This window comes from Tasmannia lanceolata, unplaced genomic scaffold, assembly GCF_043159265.1.
Source record: "Tasmannia lanceolata isolate RefF3 unplaced genomic scaffold, GAP_Taslan_0.1 ptg000673l, whole genome shotgun sequence".
Classification (NCBI taxonomy): domain Eukaryota; kingdom Viridiplantae; phylum Streptophyta; class Magnoliopsida; order Canellales; family Winteraceae; genus Tasmannia; species Tasmannia lanceolata.
This window is the reverse complement of record NW_027519344.1, coordinates 15,001-22,500: the sequence shown is the minus strand read 5'-3', so window position 1 is coordinate 22,500 and position 7,500 is coordinate 15,001. Positions and strand designations below refer to the sequence as shown.

At 35.7% G+C, this 7,500-nt stretch overlaps 3 non-coding genes across 3 annotated transcripts; 2 read left to right on the top strand and 1 right to left on the bottom strand.

The window, feature by feature from the left end:
• The first annotated feature begins 649 nt into the window (after positions 1–649).
• Positions 650–736, top strand: TRNAS-GGA (transfer RNA serine (anticodon GGA)). The gene has a single exon. It is a non-coding gene; the product is annotated as a tRNA-Ser (tRNA).
• Positions 737–2,004: 1,268 nt separating this feature from the next.
• On the bottom strand, positions 2,005–2,077 carry TRNAT-UGU (transfer RNA threonine (anticodon UGU)). Its single transcript has one exon. It is a non-coding gene; the product is annotated as a tRNA-Thr (tRNA).
• Positions 2,078–3,805: 1,728 nt separating this feature from the next.
• TRNAF-GAA (transfer RNA phenylalanine (anticodon GAA)) lies at positions 3,806–3,878 on the top strand. Its single transcript has one exon. It is a non-coding gene; the product is annotated as a tRNA-Phe (tRNA).
• The last annotated feature ends 3,622 nt before the right edge of the window (positions 3,879–7,500 follow it).

Genomic DNA, 7,500 nt, shown 5'->3' with positions numbered 1-7,500 from the left:
TTTATCGAAGCTCAGGAATCAAGGAAGTTTTTCCTACAGATTCTGATGACTCTAGAAGTTTTGATTTGATTATGATCCAAAGAAAAAAAAAATCAAATCAAATAATAGAATCATTCCATGATGAAAATAGAATAAGAATAACCATCCATTTTTTGTGCATAGTGTGTATACACCACGCAATCGAAATATCAAAAAAATCCATGGGACGATTCATGAATTTGTAATAGATTGTGGGGTAGCTCATGAGAGGAATTGTTGTTGAGAAATCTGAAACTAGAAAGGAATTTTGGAATTCCTATGGAACCATAATAGTCTAAATGTAACCATAGTATAAAATAGGGTCAGTTGACTTGTTCCAATTCATTGGTTTAATCCAGTATAAATCTAAGAATAAGACGGGATCGTCTTCTTGACAAACATGAATAGATAGATTCTATCTATTTTTTTTTAATCTTTTTAATAAGATAAGAAAAAGATAAGAAAAAAAATGTTTTTTTATCCCTCGATCCTCGAGGGAAGATCTTTCTTTAATGAAAAGTTTTCTATTTTCTATTTAGAATTGATTGGTCATACCTGTATTGCAATAATACAATAATATGAATGACTCGCTATTCACTCGGTTTCTGGGTCATAATCATAAGATTATGTAGGAGAGATGGCCGAGTGGTTCAAGGCGTAGCATTGGAACTGCTATGTAGGCTTTTGTTTACCGAGGGTTCGAATCCCTCTCTCTCCGTACCTTCACCTAATTCACCAACGGTACCGACTACAATGTATCAAATCAAATAACAATTGATACGAGTATTCCAATCGTACTTTATTTGATATAGATTCTCTATTCCTAATTGCTGTGGTATGGAAAATACCGGAACGGAAAGAATGGACAAGGAATAAAAATCTCACCGCTGATCCATTTGTAATACGTGAATGGGAGAAAAATCCGGATCAAACCTCTTAGATCTATTTACTTCGGCGAAAGAAAAAAAAGGGGCTTGTCCAAAGCTTTGTTATTTTAGTTAGGTTCAAGTCTGACGGGAATAATATTCTACGACTAGCAACTCATTGATTTTCAAACCGATCCACTTAATATCTATTATTTGATTTACTAATCCTTTATATTGGGATGAATAAAGACTCAAATGTTTTGCCAACTCCTCGTGGGGGGATGAATCCATATAATTTTGAATCAGAGCTCTGGATCTTTGTTCATCCCTCATAGTAATAATATCTTGGGGTTTGCAGCGATAACTTGGGATATCTACTATACGGCCATTAACTAAAATATGTCTATGATTAACTAATTGCCTGGCTCCCGGAATGGTCGAAGCCATACCCAATCGAAAAAGGATGTTATCCAAACGCATCTCAAGTAGTTGTAGTAAAACCTGACCTGTTGACCCTTTGGCTTTCCCAGCAATACGAACATATCTAAGTAATTGTTGCTCTGTCAGACCATAATGAAAACGCAATTTTTGTTTTTCTTCTAGACGAATACGATATTGAGATCTTTTCCCGGAACGCGATTGGTTTCTAAGATCACTTCCGGATCTAGGTCTTTTCCTAGTGAGTCCCGGTAAAGCCCCTAGACGGCGTATTTTTTTGAAACGAGGCCCTCGGTAACGAGACATAAAGACTCCTTAATTTTATTGAAATTTCATTTTACAGAATAAACCTAAATTAATACTGAACTAAACGATAAACGAAGCTAAATCCACTGAAGTACTACAAAGAGGAATAAGATGAATTGTATCAATATCCGTATTATTTTGTATATTGTATATATGGGAAGTTAAGGATCCTTTTCTTGATTTGTTCTGTATAGATCAAACGGCTCCAATCCGTTTTTTATTCTTTATTCATAGTTGGAAGTTCCCGCGACATAACATAATAGATCGGTAACCCGACATTTGGAGAAAAAAAAGGGGGGGGTCTTCTCAATATTCCTTGGTCTCAAGGAAAGATGATCAATCCTGATAAAAAAAAAAAAATAGAACAAATAGAGAAAGCCGACTATCGGAATCGAACCGATGACCATCGCATTACAAATGCGGTGCTCTAACCTCTGAGCTAAGCGGGCTCATATAACAGAAATAGTGCGTGAATAGGAATTCGGGAAACTATTGGGATCTTAGTTAGCTATTAGCTATTAATAATTATTAATATTAATTATTATAAATTATTATAACATATTAATTAATATTAATAATTATTAATATAATATGAATTTTGATTTTATTTTTGATTATTTTCTATTTGATTATTTATTTTTGATTATTTCATTTATTAGTAGTCACTAGCACTAGAATTTTTTTTTTTCATTCAAATCAAATTTAAAAAACGCAAAATAATACTATATACATATGAAATAATTCTATATTCTATTATAGAATAGAATATAACTATTAGTTATAGCAGTTATAGCAGATTATATGAATTCTATTTCTATTAGAGTGTAGTTCCTAAGGAAAGGATAAGATAAGGATGCAATCCAGATCCTACTGAGATATTCCTTTTGTTTCATTCGGAAAGGGAGGAGATAGGACGAAAAAAAAAAAAAGAAGAATGAATATCGACCGTTCCAGTATTCCAAACTGCGCGGGAAAAATGAGAGGGGGGGGGAACATCTATATGTGGGATATATCCATCCATATTGAATTGCAGATACATCAATGATAGAATCATTTCTGATTGGACCAAATAATGGAATGGTCCTCCAATAGATATGAAAGAAGATGGGCAAGAAATAAAATAGGAGCAGACACTTTTTCGATATAGGAATCAGTATCTAATGAATTCAATGGTTCCAACATAAATGAAAGAAGGGGATGGGATCACAATGAGATCGAGATCTCATAAGGGGGATATGGCGAAATTGGTAGACGCTACGGGCTTGATTGGGTTGAGCCTTGGTATGGAAACCTACTAAGTGGTAACTTCCAAATTCAGAGAAACCCTGGAATTAAAAATGGGCAATCCTGAGCCAAATCCAGTTTTCTGAAAACAAGGGTTCAGAAAGCGAGAATCAAAAGAAGGATAGGTGCAGAGACTCAATGGAAGCTGTTCTAACGAACGGGGTTGACTACATTGGTAGAGGAATCCTTCTATCAAAACTCCAGAAAGGATGACCTTATTTAAGTACATAGACGTACTTAAATATCAAATGATTAATCACGACCCGAATCCGGATTTTTTGATTATTTATATGAAAAATTGCAGAATTCTTGCTAAATTAAATCGATTCCAAAAGGAAGAATCGAAGATTCAGTGATCAAATCATTTACTCCAGAGTCTGAAAGATCTTTTGAAGAACTGATTAATCGGACGAGAATAAAGATAGAGTCCCATTCTACATGTCAATACCGACAACAATGAAATTTATAGTAAGAGGAAAATCCGTCGACTTTTGAAATCATGAGGGTTCAAGTCCCTCTATCCCCAATAAAAAAAAAAAGGCCTATTTTATTCCATTCCCTAACCATTTATCCTCTTTTTTCGTCAGTGGTTCAAAATGAGCTTAGCTATGTTTCTCACTCACTCTACTCTTTCACAAATGGATCCGACCAGAAATCTTTCTCTCTTATCACAAGTCTTGTGATAGATATGATCTACGTACAAATGAACATATATGGCAAGGAATCTCCATTATTGAATCATTCACAGTCCATATCATTACTCTTACACTTACAAAGTCTTCTTTTTGAAGATCCAAGAAATTCCAAGGCTGAGGTAAGATTTTCTAATGTTTTTTGAGTCCCTTTAATTGACATAGACCCAAGCCCTCTAGTAGGATGATGCGTCGGGGATGGTCGGGATAGCTCAGCTGGTAGAGCAGAGGACTGAAAATCCTCGTGTCGCCAGTTCAAATCTGGTTCCTGGCACGTGGTTAATATATCGAATAGATACTCATACAAATGAATCGATATGGATCGGGATCCATATTCTATTCGTTAATAGTCTAGATCATGATACATACTTATCCATCTAGGGATATATCTAGATCCCCCATTTTTTTTTTTGATGGGTAAAGAAAAGAATTAGATTCTGTTCCCTCTTCTTTTTTGTTTGTTCATACTGTACCTGCTCTCGCTCAAAAAGAATGTTAATACTTCATACATATTTGAATTGAAGTTAGTTGGCTGAAAACCCAAAAGTCTAGTCTAGAGAGGAATCGAAGGGTAGGAATAGACAGGATTCATTTCAGATACAGTACAAAGAAAATCTGATCCCCTTTTCATTTCTGAATTTTGAGTTCATAATTTCATATTTTCTTTCATATTCTATTTCTTCACTTTCTCTTTCTTCACTCCCTCCTACGTGACTTTTCGGGGCCCATCTAAGTGATGTGCGCGGTACAAAGTTCATGGTGCAGAACTCTTTTGATTCATCCTATTGGCTTTGCTCATCCGAAATGGATATCTTCCAAATTGGGGAATATCAATGAAGCCCCTTTAGTAGCCCATTCATAATACTGAGATGAGAGTCCAGTTATTCTGTTTCATCTAGAACAGAACATAAAAAGATTCCTTGAATATCTGGAGTCGTAGAAGTGAATATTAGTTTCTTATCATTCAATGAGCATCTTGTATTTCATAGAAATTGGGGGCAATATAATCCTTACGTAGGGGCCAGCCTATCCAACTTTCAGGCATCAAGATACGTTTCAGGCGTGGATGATTTTCATAAGAGATTCCCAACATATCATAAGATTCCCGTTCTTGAAAATCAGCACTTTTCCAAATCCAGAAAACAGACGGGATTCTAGGATTCCTCCTTGGGGCAAATACTTTTATGCATACCTCTTCGGGTTGATCCACACCATACTGTATTCTCGTAAGATGATACACACTAGCTAACAACCCGCCCGGTGCTACATCATAAGCACACTGGGAACGTAGATAATTGTAACCATATACATATGAAATGACAGCAATGGAGTACCAATCCTCGGGCTTTATTTGTAAAGTCTCTATTCCTTGGTAATCGAAGCCCAAAGATCTATGCACTAGCTCATGCTTGACTAGCCAAGCAGATAAACGACCTTGCATCTTCTTGATCTCTCCCACATTTGTATTTGTATGAGTATTTCACATTTACGATGAAATTTATGAAGATTTACCCGCTGTTTGTTATTCTGCACAAAAGCATCCTGCCTAATTCACTAATTCGTGGGAAGATACTGAACTTTTGTATTTGAAAGATGTTTCAGTTTCAGGAGGTATTTCTGAAGTAGATGGAGATTTATAGAGTAATCCTTGATCGTAATTTCCAGTATGAGTACTGCGTCCAACATGAAACTTGTGATTGGTAGTAAAATATCGATTTTCCTGTTGAGACCCAATTTGATCTTCATAGATTTCTCGAGATACTTTCTTACGAAGTTTCGTTATAGCATCTATAACTGCCTCTGGTTTGGGTGGGCAGCCCGGCAAATAGACATCCACAGGAATTAGCTTATCGACTCCCCGAACGGTACTATAAGAATCCGTACTGAACATCCCTCCTGTAATAGTACAAGCTCCCATCGCAATGACATATTTTGGTTCAGGCATTTGCTCATATAATCTCACTAAGGAAGGCGCCATTTTCATTGTTACTGTGCCGGCTGTTAAAATGAGGTCTGCTTGCCTAGGACTCGATCTTGGTACCAATCCATAACGATCAAAGTCGAATCGCGAGCCTATTAATGAAGCAAATTCAATGAAGCAACAACTGGTACCATAGAGAAGCGGCCATAAACTGGAGAGTCTTGACCAATTCGAAAGATCATTCGATGTAGTTGAAATAACTGAATTTTGGGTTGTTTGGTCAAGTAACGGAAACTCAATAGAATTAATAACTGTCTCAATGTAATCTTTTCTTTGTTTTTGATTTTGATTGTCTGAATATTCAGGAGCTAAGACCATTCCAATGCTCCTTTTCGCCATGCATAAACTGAACCAACAATTGGGATAAGCACGAAAATGAAAGCTTCTATAAATACAGATACACCCAATACATCGAAACTCATTGCCCATGGATAAAGAAAGACCGTTTCAACATCAAAAACAACAAAAACTAGAGCAAACATGTAATAGCGAATTCGGAATTGTAACCAAGCATCCCCCATTGGTTCTATACCCGATTCATAACTAGAGAGTTTCTCTGGTCCTTCACTAATCGGGGCTAAAACTCCCGAAATTAGAAATGCTAAAATAGGAATAAGACTTGATATTATTAGAAATGCCCAGAAAATATCATATTCGTAAAGCAGAAACATAGATGCACTCTCATGAATGTGGAATATACCGAATTAGTCGATTCAAATTGGAATTGTCAATTCATCCATAACTGCTTAGTCGAAACAACAATTTTGATCGAACCACATAGTTGAGTTTGTTTGCTGCGGGTCATGCCTCGTTTCAAGATTCATCCAATAGAATCCCACTTACCCTTTCTTCAATTCTATTTAGATATGGTGTAGACATATTATGTTCTTGTACAAATAAGACTCTCTCACTTTACCTTGGGTTTTCTATAAAAAAAAAAATAAATGAAAGAATATTTTCATTTTCATCAAAAATGAATAAAAAAAAGATTAATTCAATATTAATTATATTATCTATAATTATGTGAAAATAAAATGGAAATATTCCATTTTCAATGAAAATATTCAATGAATATAATATAATAATATAATAAAATCAAAGAAGAGGTCTGGCTCATTTTTTTTTTTCTCTTTTGTAGTAGAATGCCTAGCTCGGGATTTAGGGTATATTCTACTCGGTTGGCGTTGGTGTATTCTTTTCATTAAGATCGGGGTATAGAATCATTGTTTCTATTGATTCGATATGAATACATAAACAGAAACAGAATGCATCGACCAATTAGACTCTCTCCTTGTCCCAGATTTATACTTAATTGATTTGATTCAATCTTCAATCTGTTGAATTATGAGGAACCCTTACATAGAACAACTCATGGGTTCCTATACCCAAATTAGATACTTTTGACCTGTACTATCCCGACAGGACCCCCCAGAAACAATCGAGTTATTTAAATCGAGTTAAAAGTCTTGAAAGAGTCATCCTATTTCGGACCCATTTCTAGTACCCAAAATCGCTATTTGGAATGACTCGAAATACTTATTAATGTAATAACACCTAGTAAGACCAACCAATGGGTTAGGTTTCGTGACAATCAAAAGAGGTTTCGTTTGAAGCAAACCCACACAATGGAGCGTACCACAATGGTAGAGTCGGCCGAATCATAAATTATCTACAGAAGATAGCTCTGATGGAATCACGCGTTGTCGAACAATTCGACAGACCAAATCCCCAAAAACACTCATAGAAATAGAAGAGAGCACAAACGTTGATACCTTTAGGACCAATTCATTATTTCTGAAACAATGAATTTGGGTTGTTGTTCCACCAAAGAGCGATCAGTCGGGGGATTGGATTCCTAACTCATCCAAGTTCAAACAGACCCCTAATCTTCTTGCATAAAGTCTGCATCGGTAGA